This window comes from Chiloscyllium punctatum, chromosome 3, assembly GCF_047496795.1.
Source record: "Chiloscyllium punctatum isolate Juve2018m chromosome 3, sChiPun1.3, whole genome shotgun sequence".
In the NCBI taxonomy this organism is placed as follows: domain Eukaryota; kingdom Metazoa; phylum Chordata; class Chondrichthyes; order Orectolobiformes; family Hemiscylliidae; genus Chiloscyllium; species Chiloscyllium punctatum.
Window position 1 is genome coordinate 32,867,387 of NC_092741.1, and position 25,032 is coordinate 32,892,418.

At 38.8% G+C, this 25,032-nt stretch overlaps 1 protein-coding gene across 5 annotated transcripts in view; it reads left to right on the forward strand.

Annotated features, from left to right (window-relative positions):
• babam2 (BRISC and BRCA1 A complex member 2) overlaps positions 1–25,032 on the forward strand; it is a 204,281-nt gene that overhangs the window by 113,947 nt on the left and 65,302 nt on the right. The window lies entirely within an intron of this gene.

Here is a 25,032-nt window from a genome sequence, read left to right on the forward strand (position 1 = left end):
GCAGGAGAATCGATGTTTCTGGCATGAACCGAAACGTCGATTCTCCTGCTCCTTGGATGCTGCCTGACCTGCTGCGCTTTTTCAGCAACACATTTTCAACACAAATGCTTACCTTACTTGTTGGTATGTTCGCCAAGCTGGGAAGTTGATTTGCAGCCATTTCGTCCCCTGTCTAGGTGCCATCCTCAATGCTTTGGAGCCTCCTGTGAAGCGCTGCTGTACTGTGTCTTCTGGAATTTATTTGAATCTGTTTCTGTTGCTTCTGGTTGCACTTCCAGGAACTACATCACATAAACTGGCAAAAAAACTGAAACATCTTATCAGCAGAATCCAACATTAGACAATCATCACAAGAATTCCTAAACAACATCAAGAACATAAACATAGACAAAGATGAAGCAATGGTCTCATTCAGTGTAATAGCACTGTCCCTTTCAATTGACAAAACTTAGCCAGAGAGACATTAGCCAACTACCTGGGCAAACAGAACAAACGATACGATGAGGAACCTATCAACAGGGGCTGCATACTCAAACTACTAAACCTGTGCTTGCTGACACACTTCACATTCAACAACCAAATATATGTAATAAGATTAATGGGACACCTATGGGATCACCCATCTCCGGGCGTTCACAGCAGAAGCAGTGATACAAAGACTGGGACAAACAGCAAATCCAACCTAAGTCTAACAGAGAATATTAACTAACAATTATTTACAGCTCCATTCTCTTAAACCTATCTCCTCCTCTATAATACTCATCTGATAAAAATCCCAATTACGATTGACAAAACAAAAATTCACGTTTCAAAACCAGTCAGCTTTGCCAAGTGACCTCTGTAGGTTTTCCTCTATAGATTTTCTTTCCAGATTGGTTTCGATATTATTTTCTGTGCAAACACCTTCTCCCGACAGGTACCTCTCAAAGAGCTCTTACTAGCAACCTACATCTGTTGGTCTTTTGATAGTTCTGTTTGCCGCTCAAGCTAACTATTCAAAATGCCCGATATTTATACCCCAAAACATTGGATCATTTCATTGGTTTTAATATTATCAAAATACTAAATTCAAACTTGATTGGAGTTTAGTATCTTGAGGCATAATTTAAACTGATTAGCTGAATTTGAAATATGTTTTTCTCTCATAGCAACCCAGCTACTGCGAGTTGTTCAACCAAATGTTTCATCAGTACCTTATTCTCAGAGCACTTCATGCTGTGTCAGGTAGTTCTTCTAGCTTTTCAACTCTCTCAAAGGTATAGTACACCTCTACACCTTCATAACACTTCACATTCAACAACCAAATATATGAACAGATCAATGGGATATCTCTGACCTCACCCATCTCCGGGCTCATAGCAGAAGCAGTGATGCAAAGACTGGAACAAACAATAAATCCAAACCAAACTGGATCAGATATGTGGACTACATTTTTTTTAACTTATTAAGAGAACCAAAATTGAGAACATGCACTGGATTATCGACACCATACTCAAAGGGATCCAATTTATGAGAGAGGAGGAAACCAACAATCAGCTCCAATTCCTGAATGTCAAGTTAGAAAGAACACAAAATGGTCAATGCACCACAAGTGTACAAGAAAGCCCCACACATGGACCAGATCCTGAACTACAACAGTAACCACCCAAACACACACAAGTGAAGCTGCATTCTGGCCCTGTTCAAAAAGGCTACAACACACTGCATCACTCCCAACCTGCAAAGAGAAGACAATTCTATAAAGTTTTCACCAAGAACGAGTATCCTTGTAACTTCATTCGCAGATGCCTAACAAACAGTGTGATAAGGAGAAACCACAACCTGACATACTAACCTCTGTACTTTAAATAAAAATATTAATAATCACACAACACGAGATTATAGTCCAACGGGTTTATTTGGAAGCACTAGCTTCTTGAGTGCTGCTCCTTCAGGTAGCTGCGGAGCAGGATTATCGCAAAAGATTACAGTGTCATGCAACTGAAATGATATATTGAATAAACCTAGACTGGGGTAATGCAACAATCATAGGACAAGCTCAATGGAGGATAGAAGAATGTCTGGAAACATGGCACTCATCCATGGACTCCATCAACAAACATATGGACCTAGACCCAATATACTGGCCACTAGAACAAACAACTTTAACCAGCAACTGGAAGCAGCAGGAATGGAACCAAATAAATTCCAGAAGACACAGCACAGCAGCGTTTAACAGGAGGCTCCAAAGCACTGAAGATGTTACCTAGGCTGGGAACAAAACGTCTGCAAGTCAACTTCACAAACATACCCACAACTATGGCAACTGGCATTCAAGCTACAAGTCTTTACGCAAACCTTAAACAAATGGTTGCCTTGCAAAACGTCTTAAAGAAGCTTCACTTACTAGCAACGGCTTTGATAGTTACATAAATAAAATCAGAAAATGTTGGAGGAACTCATCAGGTCTGGCTGCATCTGTGGAGAAAGAAACAAGGCTAACATTTTGAGTCTGATATGGCTCTTCAGAGCCAAAAGGGTCCAGAAAATGGTGATTTTTATGTTGACAGTAGGGGAGAAAGAGCGAGAAGGACAGATGGTGAAGATGCCCTGAGCAAAAGACAAAGAAGTACTAATGGTGGTAAGAAAATGGGTCCACTTTCTCGTTTTCATACATATCATGTGCACCCATTTTACATGTCTATCCTTTTTTTTACCACTAGATCTCTCTTTGTCTTTTACCAGAGGCATTCTCACCATGTGTTCCACTATTTTCTCTCCATTAACAAGTTCCCATTCTCCTTAATCCCACATGCTGTAATTTTGTGTATGTTGTTCCTGAAACTGTATAAAAGCACACAGCCATCAGAGCTCATAGGATGATCCCATTGGTGCAATATAGGCCGGACTATAGAATACAGAGACTAGGAGAAGAAGGCAAGAACAAACAGGTAGCTCCACAACCACCTGATGAAGGAGCGACGCTCCAAAAGCTAGTGCTTCCAATTAAACCTGTTGGACTATAATCTGGTGTTGTGTGATTTTTAACTTAATAGATCAAAGCTATCCAGTTAAGAGTTGAGGCAGTTTGGTGAAACTGTGCATATGGAACACTTGTTCATTGTGTGCTCCTTTCACCTGGGTATTAGGCTAAATCATAGAAAAAGAGATGAAGTTTCTGACAAAGATTGAGGACGTATATCCTGTGTGGACTGCTGAGCCAGTTCTTGAAATTTGTCTTATTTATAGTGACCATTTATATGTAATTATAATTGACTGCACTTTACCTGTTCATGTGTGTTTTTTTTTAACTGATGTTCATTCCAAGTTTTAAAGTAAATGTTAACTAAGTTATCATCTTTGTGTTTGCTTTGTTTACCACTTATGTAGTAAAATGCTTATGTTTCCAGCATGAAATCTCATGACTTGCTTGAGACTATGGTGGCAGCCAATTCAATTGTGGTATTGAAAATGTTATTGAATACGCGAGTAGAAAGATGATGCTTCAGTTATACAGTGCATTGGTGAGACTACATCTGCGATACAGTGTCAACGTTCTTCTCCTTATTTTAGAAAGGATGTAAATGCATTGGAAGCAATTCAGAGAATGTCTACTTGATTAATACCTGGAAAAAGTGGTTGTCTTTTGAGGAAAGGTGGGATAGGCTAGGCTTATGTCCACTGGAATTTAGAAGGCTAAAAAATGATTTGATTTTCCTGTGATATGGTCAAGTTGAGTGAGTGGACAAATGAATGACAGATGAATTGTAATTTAAGGTTATCCACATTGGTAACAAAAACACGAAGGCAGATTTTTATCTGAATGACAAAAGATTGGGAAAGGGAGAGGTGCAACAAGGCCTTGGTGTCCTGATATACCAGTTGCTGAAAGTAAGCATGAAGGTATTGCAGGAGTGATTAAGGCAAATGGTATGCTGGCCTTCATATTGAGAGGATTCATGTACAGGAGCAGGGATGTCTTGCTGTGTGGTGAGACCACAACTTGAAGTGTTAGAATACTGAAAGATGTTCTAGCTAAGGAGGAAGTGCAGTAAAGATTAACCAGACTGAATCCTGTTACATCAGGATTGAAACTGTATCTATTAGGACTATATTCACTGGAATTTAGGAAAATGAGGGGGAATGTCATAGAAACCTATAAAATTTCAATAGGACTGGACAGGGTAATCGCAAGAAGAATGTTCCTAATGATGAGGGAGTCTAGAACCAGGGGGTCACAGTCTTAGGAATTGGCTATTTAAGACTGAAATGAAGAGAAATTTCTTCACAAACAGAGTGGGAGCCTGTGAAGTTCTCTGCTGCAGAAAGCAGGTGAGGCCAAAGCATTGAATATTTTCCTAGAGGATTAGATATTGTTCTTGGGGCTAAAAAGATCAAAGAATACGGGGGGAAAAAGTGCAAACATTGTCCTGAGTTGAATAAATGGTGGAGCAACCTGGATGGGCAGAATGCCACCCCCCCCCCCCCCCCCCCAAACTTTACTGTTTTGTATGATTGAAGTATAGAAGATCCTGATGTGTACGGACAAGGTGGATATGAAAAGGATGTTATCAGTTGTGGGAGATAGAATTAAAGTTCATTATTTAAAAATCAGGGTTGTCCATTGAGACGAGATGAGAAGAAATTTTTTTCTAAAAGAGTGTCATGCGGCTTTGGCAATCTCTTCCTTAAAAGTCACAGGAAGCTCCTTGATAAACAAAGCGATGAGAAGTTCTTTGGGGGGTAAGCAGGAATGTGGAGTATTTGGATCAGCCATATTCATGTTGAATGGCAGAGCATGCTCATGGGGTTGAATGATCCACTCCTGTTCCTAATTATATTCTTTTATGTGCAGTTGAGGCTGAGTGGATGAAGTGTCTTTGTAAATGTCTTTGAAGGGGATTTTGCCAGAGCTGGTAAAGAAGCAATTGTGTTCGAAAAGATATATGTGGATGGATAAAAGGAGGTGATCAAACATGTCTGTATCTTGCTGTGTACTTATTTAAAACTGCGGTGAGGAATTTCTTCTCTGCAGGTTAACAATCTTTGGAACTCCTTGCTACAGAGAGCTGTTAGTCCTTGTGTATATTTAAGGCTGGGAGAGATTCTTGATCAATAGGAAATCAAAGTGAAAGGGCAGTAAAGTCGGTGTAAGGAATGCCGCATCAGCCATGATCCTATTGAATGGCAAGCAGGACGAGTGGCCAAATGACCTACTTCTGTTCCATATTCTTATGGTATTTTGGCACAAAGGGCTTAAAATTAAAATATCGAATGACCTCATTGTGTTAAGTAGTACATCTGACTTCCCCTGAAATAGCGACAGCAAGATACTTCTGATCATTTGGTTTAAATATTTTTATAGGTAATAATTACATCTTGCTGTTCATTAGGACTTGTATTAACTTAGAATGTGTTTTTTGATTTTACATTTTACTTAGAAGTTTTGTTCTACATAGAATTGCTCAGTTATATTAACCTTTTTTTTATAATGCACTTTATATTGATGCTTTATAATGCTTTATATTGAGTGACTGTGATTGCTTATATCATAAAAGTATTCTAGTTATATTCTGTCAATTTGGAAAATTTGATAGAGGACCAAACATTGTCCTGGCTTGATGGACAATCATGCTCTTCAAGATAAGCTTAGGAACAAATGTAATATTGTATATAGACTAGACAAATAATATCAAAGTCTTGGAGTTAAGATATTGGGTTTGTTTTAACTGTAAGTAATCAAAATGTGAACAAGTTCTGTTGCAAAATAATGTAACATATGCCTGCATATACAGTATGTAGCTGGTGGGCCATTGAGCAACAGTGAGAATTCTCTGGAATTAATTAAGAATGCAAGGTATGTTGTCTTGGATTTAAGATGTCAACTGAATTGTTTTAGAGCTTTATAACACCCACACCACCCACCTGCCATGATTTTACATATTGAGCTCCGTAAGTTCCTAGAACTGATGGTCATAACCTATTCAAGTTTTTCTGTTGAACTGCAATTGTCTTGGCAATAAAAGTTGTGGTTAGCCAATCCAAAAATCTACATGTTTGTGTTTCTTTTCTTTTCCATTCTTGGCCTCCTAAAACTTGTATAGCAGGTAATAACTGTGAAATAGAGAACTGATTCAGCCAGAAATATCAATACTCATCAGTGTAAACGTCTAAAGTCTTTGACAAATGAAATAAATTTACAAATCTATTTACTTTTTCCACTGTATTCTTTAGCATTAATTATTCTCAATGATCTGTAGGAACACTGACTAGATTATGGAAGATGCAACCAACCTTTACCAAAAATAAACTGGAAATAATTTTAGTGCAAGTGAATATTTAAATTAGCTGACCAAAATAATTTATTGCTGTACATGGAGCTAGAATTAGGTTTTAGTGATGAAGGAATTGCAAAAGAACAACACAAATACTTTTTAAGGTGGAACAGAATAAATGGTTATTTGGCAATGAGAGGTGAATGTAGCTGTCTTCTTGACCCAAGCTAGTCTATGTCAGTTTTTACTTAACAATTAAGCTTCCACAGCTTTCTGCAGCAAAGAATTCTACAGATTCATTACTCCCAGAAGAAATTTGTCCTCATCTTTGTCTTCAGTGGGTAACCCCTTATTCTGAGATTATGCCCTCCAATTCTAGACTCTCCCACGAGGGGAAACAACCTGTCCACATCTACCCTGTTAAGGTCCACAAAGTATCTTGTATATTTCAATAAAGGCACCTCTAATTTTTCTCCTTTAGCTCCATTAATTACAGACCTAGTGTACTCAACCTGTCCTCGTAAGATAGTCCCTGTATATCCATGATCAACCTAGTGAACTTTCTCTGGACAGCCTGATGGTAGAGTGGGTAATGTACTGGGCCATGGGGCCAAAGACCGTTTCAGGACAATTTTGCTGATGCAGATGGGTCACAGAACTTCATGGATGTCCAATCCTGATTGGCTAGATCAGTTTAGTCTTTCCCTTTTAGCATAGTAGTACTGCCACAAAACATGATGGACATTGTCCTCAAAGTGAAGATGTGACTTTGTCTTTGCAGTGGTCACTCTTACTGATTTTATTTGGCAGATGCATCTGCGGCTGGCTGATTAATGAGGATGAGGTTAAGTATGTTTTTCCATGTAATTGGTTCCCTCTTCACCTGCCGCAGTCCCAGTCAAGCAACTGTATCTTTTAAGACTCAAATAGCTTAGTCAGTAGTAGTGCTACCAGCTACTCTTGATGATAGATATCGAAGAACCCTACCGAGAATAAGTCTGCGCTCTTGCCATCTTCAGTGCTGCCTCCAAGTAGTTTTCAACATGGAGCAGTATTGATTCATCAGCTGAGGTGGGGTGGTAATACGTGGTAATCAGCAAGTTTTTTTCTCCATGTTTGACCTGATGCCATGAAGCTTCATAGGTTCCAAAGTCAATGTTAGATCACAAGAATTTTGGAGTAGAAGTAGGTCGTTGGCACATCAAGTTTGTTGATCACTCCCAACTGCAACCACACACAACCAGCTTTGGTGAATCTGTGCTGCCAAATGTAGATGGTGATGATAGTATCTGAGACATTGATGTGAGTATGACTGTCAGGCTGTTGCTTGACTAGTGTGTGAGACAGCTGTTACAATTTTGGCAGTAGCCCCAAGATTTTATTAAGAAGGAACCTTCAGGTTCCATGGAGCCGAGCTTTCTATAGTTGTCATTCGCAGTGCAGAGATCAATGCCAGTTGGTCTGTCTGGTTTTAGTTTTGTTTTGAGACTTAGTGTAGATTGTTACCTTTGCTTGCTCAACCAGTTCAGAGGACAGTTTAGAGTGAACCACATTGTTGTGGCTCTGGATTCACAAATGTAGGCCAGACCAGGTAAGGATGGCAGAGTTCCTTCACTAAAGGACATTAGTGAAACAGATGGGTTATATGACAATTGACTGTGGTTACATGGCCATGGATTTTCTTTTTAATTAAAATTCCATTTCCATGCTTGGATGCAAACCTAATTCCCCAGAGCATTACATGGATCTCTGGATTGCTAGTCCAGTGACAATCACCTCCCCTGGAGAAGGGAGTGAGTTTCTCTCCAAAACCAATTTGCAAATTTTTGTAATCCTTCTCACCACTTTTAGGGAGGAAAATCATGGCTCATAACGTTCAAAATAATTACAAGGTTCTTCGCAATAGAAATAGCAGAACAATCAAAGAGAGCTTATGAAGTGTGGCCAAATGATTATAGAGAGTGATTGATTAATTTTAATTTGGGTTTTAATTTAGCACAGGAAGATGCTGTTTCAGGTATTTAAGCTGTTGCAGCTAAAAGGTCTGCTACCGTGATGGTCTGAAGATAGGAAGACTTGTGAAGATAGGGGTGAGCATGAAAGTCCACACTTAATAGCCCTATGCATGTAGAAGGAAATATAAAGCTGTAGATACATAGCTGTAAAAATGTAGCCATGAACAAGTTGAAGATAAGGAAAGGATTATAAATTTGGTTGACAAACAGCTGTGCAAGCAAGTGAAAATTGTAGTCATTGGCATGAAGTCTGACACAGGATATGATAAAAACTGATGTATTTCTGACAAGTAGGACTCTATATAAAGTGAAGAAACAGGCCTAATATGAAGAATATTAAAATAATGTAACAAAACTGTGAACAAGTTTCATTTATTCAGTTAACAGTAGCCCATAGATCTTGGATTTTATTCACCAGCCAAATAATATGTGAGAATGCCACATGCTTTCCTGAAATATGGGTAGACAACTTCAACTGTCTCTTCCCTATGGGTCTGCCACATTCCCAGAAATTGAATAAATTTAAGAATGACCTCTCTCTACTGCACATTGACTGTTGCAGATCAGCTGATGTCCTTGAAAATTCCTCTATTAACCACATCACGCTTTTTCCTACGTGGGGATTACAGTTCAATGATTGACTGTTCCTTTTGAAATATGGGAGTTACATTTGATATTTGCCCATTCTTTTGTATATGTCCCAAGTGCCATGAATTCCTCAAAAAAAATTCAAAGAGGATTTGCAATTAGTTGTGACAAATTCCTCAAACCCTGAAAAGTAAGTTGTACTGGCCAAAGCCTTGAGTTTCAGTAACCTCCAAAATTCATGGTGTGAATCAGCCTGAGTAACAATGGTGAATCAGATGTTCGCAAGTATCTTATGGGTGACTAGTCATAGTAGTTTTAGTCATTGAGTCCTAATAGTACAGAAGGAACCCATTTGGCCCATCATCTCTTCCCAGTGATCAGATGAAGGAGCTTATCACATACACGATTTAATGTCAGCCAAATATTCTTCATAGAAATGATTGTGGGACTGACCAAGGTGGTGAGGTATAACTAGGTATTATGTAAATAAAAATGGAAGCTTAGCCCATTCCTCTGAATGATATTGCTGATGAGGAAGAACAGGGAACAAGTAAACTGGTAAATTTTGCAGGTGACAGTTTGAGAACCTGAAAAGGAGCTAATAATGGAAATAAAACTGTCATTGTTCAGGGTTAGTAGAACCATGCAAGAGTAGTGTTAGTATATGGAAAGTGGTGAATGTGTAAATCAGACGTAGGAGTAGGCCATTCTCCCTACTTTCTGAAAATCTTTCACCCCTTTGATCAACAACAATCTATTTACCTCTGCCGTAAAAATGTTCAAGGACTTTGCTTTGACCACCTTCTCAGGAAGAGAGTACTAAAGATTAATGCTGTTCTGAGATTAAAAACAAAATCTTGCCTCATCTCTGTTGTAATTGAGTGACCCCTGATTTTTAAACTGTGGCCTTTACTTGTAGATTATTCCATAAACAGCAAGTATCCTATTCACATCTACCCTGTCAAGACCATCAGGATTTTACATGTTTCAAACAAGTCCCTGTTCTTCTAAACGTCAGTGAATACAAGTTCTGTCTTTTTTCCCAAGCCAATCTGTCCATTTCAGATATTAGAATGATAATTCGCCTTTGAAATGCTTCAAACATATTTAGATCTATCCTTAAAAAAGTGACCAAAACTGTGCACCATGCTCCAGATGTGCTCTTTCTAGAGCCCTGTATAACTGAAGCATAACCCCCTTATTTCTGTTTTCATTGCCCTTCACAATGAACAAAAACATCTTGTTAGCTTTTCTAATTACTTATTGTACCTGCAGACTTTTCATGAATCGTACACTAGGACAGCCAGTTGAACCTCCATCTCAAAGCTCTGTCATCTCTTACTATTTAGATAATAAATGTTTGAATGCATGAGTCATATTTAGTATGCAGGTGCAGCTAAAAAAGCTAATGGAATACTATCTTGTATTAAGCAAAGAGTTGAACATAAAGATACAGAGTAAGTAAAAGATGAATGTTAGAGTCATAGAGTCCTACAGCACGGGGACAGGTCCTTTGGCCCAAACTGGTCCATGCCAACCAAAATGTCTGTCCACGCTAATCCGATTTCCCCACACCTGACCTATATCCTTCTCATCCTTTCCTATCCATGTATTTGCCCAAATGCCTTTTTAATGTTGTTTAGGGTGGCACGGTGGCTCCATGGTTAACACTGCTGCCTCACAACACCAGGGACCCGGGTTCAATTCCTGCCTCGGGCGACTGTCTGTGTGGAGTTCGTACATTCTCCCCGTGTCTGTGTGGGTTTCCTCTGGGTGCTCCAGTTTCCTCCCACAATCCTAAATATGTGCAGGTCAGGTGAATTGACCATGCTAAATTGCCGATAGTATTCGGTGCATTAGTAAGGGGTGAATATAGGGTAGGGGAATGGGTCTGTGTGGGTTATTCTTCCGGGGGGGGGGGAGTGCGGATTTTTTTTGGGCCAAAAGGGCTGTTTCCATACTGTAGGGAATCTTAATGTACCCGCCTTAACCATTTTCGCTGGCAGCTCATTCCATATGTGTACCACCCTCTGTGTAAAAAATGTTGCTCCTCAGGTTCCCTTTTATTCTTTCCCCTCTAACCTTAAACTGATGTCCTCTAGTCCTCGATTCTTCAATCTTGGGAAAAAGACTAAGTGCATTCACCCTATCCATGCCTCTCTTGATCTTCTAAACCTCTATGAGATCCACACTCTGTCTCCTATGCTCTAAAGAGAAAAGTCCTAGCTTGTCCAACCTCTCCTGATAACTCAGACCTTGTAAATTTCCTCTGCACTCTTTCCAGTTTGATAACAGTTTTCCTATAGCAAGGTGAACAAAACTGAACACAATACTCCAAGTGCGGTCTGACCAACATCCTATACAACTGCAAGATAACTTCCCAACTTGTATACTCAGTACCCTAACTGATGAAGGCCAGTGTGCCAAAAGCTTCTTCACTGTCCTGTATACCTGTGACTCCACCTTCAGAGAACTGTGAATCTGAACTCCAAGATCCCTCTGTTCTACCACACTCCATAAGGCCCTGCCATTCACCATGAAACTCCTACCTTGATTTGACATTCCGAAATGCAAGACCTCGCACTTATCTATGTTCAACAAAATATGACAGGAAAGAATAGAAAATATACACAGAAGAGTGCAGCAGCAATTAGAAAGAGCAATAATGATCAAAAGTCAAAACTTAAGGCTTTTTATGTGAATGCAAAATAGATGCATTGATGGCACAAATAAAATAAATTAATATGACTTATTTGCTGTTATGGCGATGTGATTGCTGGGTAACCAAAACTGGGAACCCAATACTCAAGGGTATTCAAAGTTGTTAGAAAAGGTAAAAGGAAAATATGGTTTGATAGCTTTGTTAATCAAGGAAGCTGCAGTGGTGAGTATTGACAACAGATGTTCATGATGTGAAATCTCTTTGGTGGAAATAAGAAGTGGCAAAGGCAAGAGGTCACAGATGCAATTTGCCTGTGGGCACGCCGAAGAGTCGCCTCACTGTGTACAAAACATAAATTAGGAAATAATAAAGGCATGTCAGAAGGACATCATAGTTGTCATGGGTGATTTTAATCTGCATATTGACTGGTCACATCAAATCGGCAAGGATAACATGGAAAACAAACTTGTGGTGTATATCAGGGATTGTTTCTTGAAGCAAATCTTATAGTTAAGGATCCTCTAGACATAATGATCATAATGTGACTGAATTTCTAATTCAGTTTGGCAAACATCAAATTTCAAACCAATGTCTTCAACTTCAATAAAGCCAATTATGGTGGTGTGCAAAAAGAATTGACTAAAGCAGGTGTGGGAAAATAAACTAAGCAGAAAGCTGATGGATGAACAAAGACAGACATTAAAATGGATACTTCATAATACTCAGCAAAAATTTATTCCAGTCATAAAGAAGAACTCTATAAGAAGGTGAACCACCCATTGATATCAAAGGTGGCCTATCAAAAAACTAAGGCATACAAAGTGATGAAAAGTAACATGTAGATCAGAAGGTTAGTTTTTTTTTAGGAACTAGCTGCATATGACTTATAAAATCTGATAAGGAAAGAGGCAATTGATTGTGCAAGTAAATTGGCAAAAACTATTTTAGAAGTACATGGATATGGAGGATTTAGAAGAATATGGGCCAAGTGCAGGGAAATTGGGTTCACATTGACATTTTGATCGCATGGACCATTTGGACCAAAGGAGCTAACTCCGTGCTGTAGGACTCTGTAATTCTAAAACAGCAATGACCGCTCTGGATATATAAAAAGTGTGTATGGGGAACCCTTGGAGAATGCAAGTGGCAAATTAATGATAAATAATGGGGAAATTGCAGATAATTTAAATTTAACATTTTGCATTGGCCTTCATGGTGGAGGACACAAAATATCCCCAAAGCTAATGGATGCGCAAGGTGCTATTCAGAGAAAAGATATTCTACTATGGCTGTTATGGGGAACAAAGTATTTGACAAACCAATGGGACAAAAGGCAGACATGTCACCAGGTGTTATGGTTCTAGCTGATGTTTGAAATAACTCCACGAAGGATGATATCCCATCACCAAGTCACCCTTGAGTTACACATGCATTGTACATGATACTGGCCCAGTTGTTCAGAGCCAGCTCCTAATATGAGCAGAACCCCTGACACTCCTGTTTATATCTGTCAGCTAGGGCTCCCTGATTGGGGTTGTTAACCTGGTCCAACCAGGGAACTCATATACTATGAGGCTGACCTCATTCCAATCACTACAATGTCATTACTGGACAAGTCAGATCCCAGACTAATTCTTGATTTGATACATTATATTTTAATTTGGTTCTAATAATGTGGTCTTTCTCTAAACCGTAAGCATACAATGCTGCAGGTTTTGCTTCAACAATAAAACAGAGGTTTGTTAACAAAAGAAATGAAAATAAAATAGATTAAATCAATCTGTTTACTTATGACTCAAATTTGAAGGTTTTAAAACACACAGTAAAGGTATAATCTGTTAAACTCCTAAAACCCTCCTTCAAAATTGGAAAGAAAAAGCAACAGTTTTTGCATAGCTCCCAAAACACACCACTGCTACCCACTGTCCAGGTCCTTCTGGTATAATGTGCATTTCGTCAGCATGAATTGGCTATAGCGCAATAGACAAATTGTGGGCATTGTTTGGATAATGCAAACTTTCTGCTGAATGGGTTCAGTGATCTTCTACAGCACAATTTTCTGTAGTGACTTTCGGTAGTGAGATTTTCTACAGCAGTTTTCTGCAACATGAGTTTGCAGAGGAACACAACTGTCACATTATTGCAGAATGACATGAATAGTACTCAATTTTTTTTAAGATAGAGGTGCACAGATTCTTGTTAGGCAGGGAAATCAGAATTATCGGGGAAGATTGAAAATGTGGAATTCGACAAAAATTAATCTGCCGTCATTTTTAATTATAGAGCAGGCTGAAGGGGCTACCTCTGTTCCTAATTTGGATGTTTGGCTTCATTATCATGTGCTTTTAATACAGAGCCACCTACTTTGTCCTCATTACTGTCAATGGTAATGACGTGGATGACACTTACTGGATCATCCCCTCAATGCTTCCCTCCCCAGCTCAGAACATATCTCTTCAACTGTGCCTCTGGGTAGGCAACACAGTCACCTTGACTCTTCGCTGCACAGAATGATGTTAGTCCTCTCACTGTATTGTCCCCACCTGCCATTGCATCCTTTATGATTCTGTGCTCCTGAATCACTTCCTCTATTTTGGTTCCATGGTCAGTTAGCTCATCCACCCACGAGTCCTCACTCTCAATCTGATATACTGAAAAAAACTCAACCCTGTTGACAAAGGCTGAGGCTCCTGCACGTCTGCCCTCTGGGTGCTCTTATCTGCCTTGATCACAATTACACTGTCCCTGAATTCTAACCTAATCCAAAGAGGTGTAACTGCCTGCTGAATCCAGTAAAGTTACCCCTGCATGATGTGTCGCAGCATCGGTAGTTCAATGCTGGAACTCAAAGTCTGAGCCCAAGCTGCATGAACTTCAGTATTTGCTGCAGACATGGTTACTCTGTACCAAACTAGCATTCAGGAGCTCCCACATGTTGCAGCTGTGAGATATCAACCTATTTTGGTACAGAGGAACCACGATTATCCAAGGGACACGGGCGGGGAGTATTTCATTCGGGTAATCGACCACCAGATAACATAGTTGCGCCAAGCATCAGGACCTTGCAATCTTACTGAATAATCTGAAATTCGGATAATCGAATGCTGGATAATCGAGGTTCCTCTGTATTCTAATTAACTGCTTAATTATTTTATTCCATTTTTAAATGTAATATTTTACAAAACTTACTCTGTGCTGAAACCTCAGAATACAGTAAACCTTAGTCAATTACCCAAATACTCACTAAAAAATTAGATTCTTCTCCTAAATAAGTATAAATTCCTCAAAGAGAAATAATAGAATTGATACTGTGGTCAACAGCCTAAATACTGCACAAAGGACAAGGAGGTATAATGTGCTATTATCCTGGAGTATGTCTAATTGGCCAGAGCTATTGTAAAGCTGTGACAATTGTGGAAACTGAACCATAGGAAATCTACTATGAATTTTCGGAGATAAATTACATACTTGAGGGCTGTCACAAGTTATCGGAAGTTAAAAATGGGACAACAGTTGGAGTTCTCAGAAAGGTTGAGCATTTCTTTGAGTAGATATATACTAATGACTTTGAAAAGTGGAGGTAAAGAGACTAAAGGAATGGATCCATTAACAATTGATAGACATGCATTGGGAAAACTTGCTTGATCCAAATTCTGAAAAGAATATATTTGTATTTCATTGCAATATACCAGCGAATTAAGCACTTGTGAAGTGTAGTCACTATTGTAATGTAGGAAACAAGGAATCTTATTTGCAAACATCAGGGGTTCACAAACAACAATGTCCCAATGATTGGATAATATCTGTCATATTGGCTATGCTTGAGGGTTTGATATTGGTGAGAGCTTCCCTAGTTTTTCTTGGAATAGTGCCTTATGATCATTAGCTTTCATCCGTGTGGGATAATTTGCTTTAACGTCTCATCGAAAAGGCGGTGTCTGCAACAGTGCAACAATCTCTGAGCAACGGGGTAGGATACCATCAAAGAATTTTTACACTGATCTTTGGAGTGAGGCTAGAAATAGCAACTTTCTGAATCAGTTATATTACTGGACCCACATAAAGAAATTCCAAGCAATAATGCTTTTTATTTCCCTTCTACTGTTGAAAGGTTGCTGCTTGACAGAAGGTTGTATTTTGAAATGTATACCTTTTTGAAGTAGGCAGAATGCTCATACCAAGGAATGATATACAGTTGATTCTGTTCTAATGCACATTTTGTCAATGCGGATTGGCTATAACACGATTGACGAATTCTAAATGCTAGTTGTATAACACGAGCCTTCTTCTGGACGGGTATAGCAATTTTCCATAAAGATCTTCTACAGCGTGGTTTTCTATAATGGTTTTCCATAGCACAATTTTCAATAGCGAAAGGTTGTAACTGTCGCATTATACCGGAATGCCCTGTATGGCTCAAAATTTTAAAATAATCAGAAATGTGCCATATGCTATCATTTCACTTGGCAATATTTTTGCATGGACAAGTTTTCTCATGTCCCACAACTAGTAGAAGAATTCTTGAAATTTAAGGTGTTTCAATCATTCTGTTAATGTGGTCAGCTCACTGATGATAGTGTCATGTTTTCAGCTGTTTTCTGAGTCTTAACTACTATGGATTACAGGAGTGAGGGTAACTGAACAGTATTAACATGAAGTCCATCTCTCCCAGGACTGGAGGTTCAAGTTCATCAACTAATATGGCACACTCTCTTTTAAGACATGGACAAATATCAAGAAAGGTGAATGCTGATTTCAGACTTGAGAATTACCACATTTCCAGTGTATTTATTTAATTTGGCAATGGAAAATTCTAGACTAGTAAGTTAGATTGACCTAATTAGCATACACCAGTAATAGTGAAGCTAAGCACTTCATATGTGTTATATCTTTGTTGCCTACTAAATAATTACTTTGTAGTTTGTAGTGAAGGCATATGCAGACTTCACAAAACCATTGTATTCCGAATAGAAACAACCCATATGTTTTCAAAGTTAATTTTAATATTTATATTTTAGTTCTTAATGACTATCCAGGAAGAAATTCATCATGCTTCCTTCTGTCTTGTATCATATCTAGAAATATGAATTTTCACTTTGCAGACCAGGATCTAATAGCTAGAAACATGGTTGTTGTTAAATACTTTCAAAGGAATACTTAAAATACAGTAGGAAGTTGAATTATAATAGTTCTGGGTCAGTATGAACAACAGGAAAAATATAGATAGATTGGGAAAAAGAGTTAGTTCAAAAACTCATGAGTATATGTGTGTCACACAGATATTAATAATGTACAGTCGTTGCAAAAGGATTAGAGGAGCTCCAAAGTTTCTCTGTGGGATTATAGTGCAAAGATTTTATACGGACACTTGTAACAATACTTGCATAACCATGGAAAAGTATGTCAACTAAGCATTATGGAAAAAGTTGGCAGAGGACAGCTGCAGTTCTTTGCTGCAAGGAGGGGTGTGGTAGGTTCAATAGGGTGATTCAGTTTTAAGTTCACTACAGTTTTATTTCTGTTGACGTTTAACTCTTGTGTGTTCTGATTCAATAACAGAAATTATATCACAATCCTGATTTTTGTCAAATTCACAAACCGTTTGATTTCAACTTTAGGATCTCAGTTAGTTTTATGCCCTGATCATACCATATTGCCTCTTTTACCAAAGCAGTATTTAATTGGCCACATGGATTTACTTTTGATATAAAGCATAACTAGTTAGAATTTCTTAAAATTCCATTATCTCTCTTCAAAGGAGATATTTTTGACTTAATCTCATAAAGATCTCCTGGTGATAAAATTGAATGTAAACACATTTCACTATTTGTCATTGGAATTGGATTGAACACATTAAGTTTTAATAAACAAGGTCGCTGTGATTATTGACACAAACAACCTTTGAAAAGAACACAAAAAATGTTGCTCTGTGTATAAATGTGCCTATTTACAGCTTTGTGTACAGTTCATGTCCCCCATTCCTTTTGGAATAAAGAACCAGCAAACCACCACCTAGGTTAATGTAGTTCACAGCATTGTGATTTTTTTTATTATTTGAATGCTGACATAATTGTGGTTCATACTTGGGAAAGGTGCCATGGTTGTCATTAGTTGCACCACCCAATGTTAATACATTTTCTAAAAACAGTGACAGGCAGGACTTCTCCATAGTGCTGACTCTAACTTTTAGTGAAACAAATAATTTTCTAATAGTAGTGCCTCAGTGCTTAATGTTAGGATATCACCTGGTATATTACTGAACAAGTTAGATGCCAGAATGAATTGTACTTGACAGATCCGTTTGTTAACTTTCATTTGTTTGAATAATTAATGTAGTAGTTAGTTGCTGAAACATTAGCACACAAGGTTGCAGATTTTCTTCAATAAAACAGAAATTGATCGCAAAATGGATTGTAAAAAAAAAGGTTGCCTGAATACAGAAGCTATTTAGAATGATCTTAAAACACAAAGCAAAACAAAGTTTCAACCTGTTTGCAACACTGTCCTTTACAAAAACCCAAGTCCAGAGAAATTAACCTCTGTCACAACTCCTTACATTTCTATTTAATTGACCCCTTACAGTTATGCTAGTTCAGTGTATCATTTCCAAATCTGCCAGCATGCACTTTTCACAAATTTGAGAGCATAAACTTTCAGATTTCTTATAATCTCCAAATTTCTAACTGAACTCCCTGGTTTCCAAGTTTTGCAAACTAAACTCTTCTGCTGAGGTGACTTGTTGACTGAACTACCTTAACCTTCTCCTAGCTGAGAAACTAAACTTGCTTCTGAACTCAGCCATGGTGTCTTCAGAATTTTTTTAAAATGCTGTTCCATTCTGAATTCATCTGAACTGAAAATGAGGCTAATGACCTTAAATATTTACCCTAAACTTGTAAACCATAAGTGTTAGCACTGCTGCCTCACAGCGCCAGAGATCCAGGTTCGATTCCAGCCTCAGAAAACTGTCTGTGTGGAGTTTGTACATTCTTTCAGTGTCTGCGTGGGTTCCTCTGGGTGCTCCAGTTTCCTCCCACAATCCAAAGATGTGCAGATTAGGTGAATTGGCCATTTAAATTGCCCATAGTGTTCTGGGATGTGTAAGTTAGGTGCACTAATCAGGGTAAATATCGGATAATAGGGGAGTGGAATGGGTCTGGGTGGGATACTCTTTGAAGGGTCCATGTGGACTTGTTGAGCCGAGGGGCCTGTTTCCAGTGTGTAGGGATTTTATCTCCTCTTCTACATTCTTTACATGAACACACCGGAATCTTGCAGTCACCTGCTTTTGACAAAATGCTAGATTTAATCACCCTCTGACCTTGTTTGATATTAAAACTAAACCCTTCTCAGAAATAGCCAATACCCACGTGTCTATATTTTGAAATCCAAATACTAAAAATTACAATAATACTGTATGTACGTTGTACAACTTTCACTAAACAAGAATTGTTAAATATAATGTTGAAGGTCTTCATTGAATTTGTAGATATTTGCTGGTTCCTTTCAAATTTAATTCTATATTCTAAAATACATTCAATCTTGGTGTGTTCTTATGGTTCTTATTAACATATTTTATTCAAGAAAAGTTATGGTTTACTTTTCCTTGACTTATTCCATAACTTTGCTTTTATTTAGTCTTTAATTTGTTAGCGTTCAAAATAGTCAAGTTATAAGAAAGTTGTCAAAATTTGAGTTGCAGCAGAGATTTATTTCCATTTCCAAAATATCAACGATGATCCAGTTTTGAATGTGGCATGCAGTGACACACTATGCAAAGAACATGAAAATACATGGGTTGATCCTCCTACTTACAATTTTTCGTAAGATTGGTACAAAAAGTGCAAAAAGGAATAAATATGTAATGAAAAAGCACTGAATGCGCATCTTAGATTATAGTTGATTATAGTGAAATTATCAGCACAAATTAATTTTGTTTCAGAGTTCAAGGTAAATCAAAATTGATAACTTGTTCATTCTCCATTTCAACAAGGTTCCAAAAATAATGTGCACATTTTAAATAGACTTCCAAGGTTGCTAGCTAGCAGTAACTATTTACAGTAAATAATTGATCTCTGGTGTCCTGCCTGCTGTAACTGCTAAAAGTTTTTATTACAAGCTAAATGCTTATTAAAGCATACATTCCTGCCAACATTGGTCTCACCCATAGGAGATGTAACAGGATGCAAACCTGAGGATGAAAACATGCTCAGGTTCTGGTTGCAATCTACCTCATTCCCTTCAACTTCTTCCAAATAAGAAATACAGAATCCAAGTTTTAGCTCTATTTTATCAAAATAATTCCACATTAACATTTTTGAACTCTTTTTTTAGATTACTTTATCATGTTTTTGCTATATAATAATCAGTCTTGGAACCTGAGAATTATACCCTAAATGCTAAACTGCCTTTTCAGTTCTCTGCTGCTGAACAGTTGCACATATTCTGTTTTTATGTCGCATTTGCAGCAGATGTGGTACCTTTTATTATTGTATAATTGTGGATAAAATTTAAAATATGTAAAGGCATTTATATAGTAAAAACAGTAATCCTGAAATTGTAAAACTAATACTTCAGGGGCCTCTAGTTGCCCAGATGTTATATTTATTAGACTTATTTAAACTCCCTTCAAAGTGAGGTGAGATGTTGCATTGGATCTGTTCTCCCCTCATTTGTCATTGCAAGTTATGAAGTCTACCCAGGTTTGTTTCTTTTAATCAATAAGTGGGTTGAGGAACAGCTTGTAATTGACACCAGGCGAATAGAAAACAGCAGACTAAGAAATGCACATAACATTTCTGGGCTCTACATTAATCCACCCATATGTTCTCAGAAATTTCAAGGAGCACTCCATGTGTGCTCAGACCTAATTTGTGATGATTTCTTCCTCACAGAGATTTAATCAGGTCTCAGAAACAAACTACAACAGCTTTTGTCACTTGATCATGTGTGCTTTGAGCTTCTGTATATTTCCTGTGTAAACATATTTGCTTGTGAGTAAATGAATTCTCAATTTCCAATGCATCTCACGCTTGTGTCACGTTAACACCTTCATTCTGTTTTGAATTTAACTTTAAACAAAAACAGAAAGTTGCAAGAGAACTGTATCTTCAAGAAGTTAAATGTTGTTTTCCCTCAATTTTATATGATTTATTCCTCTCAAATACTTAGTCATATTGTTAATTAAATATAAGATTAAGTTTCAATCTTATGAAGACAAATCAGTAACTATGATCACATGCATCCATAAAGTATAAGAGTCACCTCGACTATGATCACAAACATTTCATCAGCACAGAGTCATACAGTGCAGAAACAGCTCCTTTGGTCCAACACATCCGTCTCAATCAGGTATCCTAAACTGAACTAGTCCCATTTACCTGCATTTGGCCCATATCCCTTCAAACCTTTTCTGTCTGTGTACCTGTCCAACTGTCTTTTAAATGTTGCAATTGTACTCACCTCCACCACTTCTTCTGGCAGCTCATTCCATATATGCGCCACCCTCTATGTGAAAAGATTGCTGCTCAGGTCTCTTTTAAATCTTTCCCCTCTCACCTTCAATCTATGTTATCTAATTTTGGACTGCCCTATTCTTGAAAAAAAGATTTAGCTATTCACCTTATTTATGACCTTTACGATTTTGTAAACCTTCACCCTCTGATCCAGGGGAGAAAGTCCCAAACTAGTCAGTCTCTCCTTATAACTCTTGCATTCGATTTCCAACAACATCCTTGTAATTTTTTTTCTGTACCCTTTATAGTTTGACAACATCCTTGCTATAGCAGGGGGCAACCAGAATTGTATGCAATATTCTAAAAGTGGCGTATCAATGCCTTGTACAACTGCAACATGATATCCCAACTCCTATATTTAGTGCTCTGAACAATGAAGGCAAGCGTGGAAAACCTAGCCTTCACCACCCTGTCTACCTGCGACTCCACTTTTAAGGAACTGTATACCTGTCCCCTAGTACCTTATGTTTAACAACACTACCGAGGACCCTACAATTAACTGCAAGTCTTGCCCTGTTTTGCCCTACCAAAATGCCACTTAGCTAAATTAAACTACATCTACCACTTTTTGGCCCATTAGTCCATCTGATCAAGATCTAGGTGTACAGTCCACTGTGCCACCAATTTTGGCGACATCTACAAACTTACTAACTGTACCACCTATATTCTGATCCAAATCGTTGACATAAGGAAGTAGCAGAGTAACTCTGACTGTATTTTGGGATGCTCTTTTTGTTGTACCCAGTGATTAACGCAGAGTTGTCCAGTAGAAATTGCTGTCTGTATAACAGAAATAACAACTTCATTTAAAAGTCAACTTAATAAACATGTATGTGTAAGTATTGAACTCCTATCTTCAATGACAGTCACTAAAGCACTTCTTATTTAACGCAGTTGGATTCCAGTTAGCCATGTAAATGATTATTGCCTAATGCATTGGATAACACAAGTAATGTCCATAGTCCACTGGGCAGAATGTTTATTTGATGTACTGTAGTCTAACCAATCAGGGATTAATGGTATTGTAGGCAATTCTCATTATTGAGAATTAAATTTTAAATTGACACAAAACAGAAATTGCTGGAGATACCCAGCAGGTTTGATATTGTTCACTTCTGTTTCAAGTTTGTCTCCTGTTAGTCCCGAGCATCACTATCATGACTTCAGCACTTATATTATTCATATTGTTGAGGAAGAGGCTTTTCTAAACACTAAATCCTGAATTCAGTTCACTGCATTTTAGAAGAATAATTCTGCTTCATCAAAAGGGGCATGATACACAGTCACCATTCAGGCAATTTCTAATACTTGGTTTTCTGCAAGCCCCAATCCATCTCATATGGTATTCAACTCTGTGGAATTTCAACAATGTTCTTAAAAAAAACACCTGTGATAGATAATGTCAATTATAGGACTGCATGTTTGAATGTACACTTACACACCTATTCTGGAACAATCCTAGTGCATAAATTGCAGATCAGGACTCTTAACTGCTGTTTGTTTCTACTTCAACCATAAGACCTATTATCATAGTATGTCATGTTTTTATATCATGCTCACTCATCGACCATAGCTTTTCTGCAGCCAGTCTCTGATTTTTGCCTTTTTTGTCCTATCTCTGTACTCTACATGTTTCTGATCGAACAACTGAAATACTAATGTATCTTTTTTTTTTCTGGATGCTACGTTTTAGAGAAGTTCTTTTTTGCCCTTGCTGTTTCACATACCTCTTTTGTCTTATGGCCTCGGTATGGGATTTAAGCTTCATCTTGGTGTTCACATTTCAAAGTTCTATATTTTCTTCCACAAATCTGCCCTTCAAATCCAAATGAAGCATTTTGGAAATTGGATGGAATGTAATATCTTAGTCTTTTTATTTACAAACTTAAGTTTCTTTGATGGCTGCACATCCTTCATTTTCATAAAATTGCTTCTAATTATGCTTACCCTTCTGTCATTGGCATCATATCTGTCAATTTATCATTTGTCCTAACTAGACAAACGTACTTAATGCAAGCAACTCTGTGTCATCAGCATACACATGTTGATTATGTTCTTTCCTCCGATTTCTACCCCTGGACATGCATCTAAATCTCTCAATTAATTTTGTCAACAATACGCAACTTTGTATTCCTCTTTTCACTTGAAATATATCTGATTGTCCATCTTCTAGCCTGCTGCTTACAATTTGATCTCATTTTGGGTTCTGGATAAATCATTCAAAACTATAAAAAAAACAACAGTTTTGACAAAGGGTTAGTTAGACTCGAAATATCAGCTTTTTTTTCTCCTTACAGATGCTGCCAAATCTGCTGAGATTTTCCAGCATTTTCGCTTTTGGGAAAAAAAACAACATTTAATCTAATTGTTTTAACCCCATCTCTGCAAGCTCGTAATTTAACTATCAAGAGTCTTCCATTTACAATAGATTGGACTTCAGGTTCTTGCAATTTTCATCTGTAATTCTGAACCATGCGATCAAAAGCTTACATAATCATAAACCGACTTGCTGCTGGAATCACAGAATTGTTACCATTCAGAACACCTCCTGTCCCCCCCCATAACCCTGTATATTGTTTCTATTTAAATAGTCATACAATGCCTTAGAGCCATACAGAAGGGATACTTCAGTCCAACCAGTCTATGCTGACCATGTTCCCAAACCTCCCACGAGGAGGTTGAACAGTTTACATCCACTTTACTAACACCTTCCACCCCGACCTCACATTTACCTGGACCGTTTCAGACTCCTCCCTCCCCTTCCTAGACCTCTCCATTTCTATCTCAGGTGACCGACTCAACATAGACATTTACTACAAACCGACCGACTCCCACAGCTACCTAGGTTACACCTCCTCCCACTCTGCCCCCTGTAAAAACGCCATCCCATATTCCCAATTCCTTCGCCTCCACCGCATCTGCTCCCAGGAGGACCAATTCCACTACCGAACAACCCAAATGGCCGCCTCCTTCAAAGACTGCAACTTCCCCTCCGACGTGGTCAACGATGCTCTCCACCGTGTCTCCTCTACTTCCCGCACCTCCGGCCTTGAACCCCACCCCTCCAATCACCACCAGGACAGAACCACACTGGTCCTCACCTTCCACCCCACCAACCTCAAGATACATCGTATCATCCTCCGTCATTTCCGCCACTTCCAAACAGACCCCACCACCAAGGATATATTTCCCTCCCCACCCCTATCAGCATTCCGGACAGACCACTCCCTCCGCGACTCCCTCATCAGGTCCACACCCCCCACCAATCCAACCTCCACTCTCGGCACCTTTCCCTGCAAGCGCAAGAAGTGCAAAACTTGCGCCCACACTTCCCCCTTCACCTCCCTCCAAGGCCCCAGTGGATCCTTCCATATCCTTCGCAAATTCACCTGCACCTCCACACACATCATTTACTGTATCCGCTGCACCCGGTGTGGTCTCCTCTACATTGGGGAGACAGGCCGCCTACTTGCAAAACGTTTCAGGGAACACCTCTGGGACACCTGCACCAACCAACCCAACCGCCCCGTGGCTGAACACTTTAACTCCACCTCCCACTCCGCCAAGTACATGCAGGTCCTTGGCCGCCTCCATCGCCAGACCCTGACCACACGATGCCTGGAGGAGCCCTCCAACCACACGGAAGGAATGTAGATTTCTCCAGCTTCCTCATTTCCCCTCCCCCACCTTATCTCAGTCCCAACCCCTGGATTCAGCACCGCCCTCTTGTCCTGCAATCTTCTTCCCGACCTCTCTGCCCCCACCACCTCTCCGGCCTATCACCCTCACCTCCTTCCACCTATCGTATTCTCAGCACCCCTTCCCCAAATTCCCTCCCCCCTACCTTTTATCTCAGCCCGCTTGGCATACCAGCCTCATTCCTGAAGAAGGGCTTATGCCCGAAACGTCGATTCTCCTGCTCCTCGGATGCTGCCTGGCCTGCTGTGTTTTTCCAGCACCACATTTTTCAACTCTGGTCTCCAGCATCTGCAGTCCTC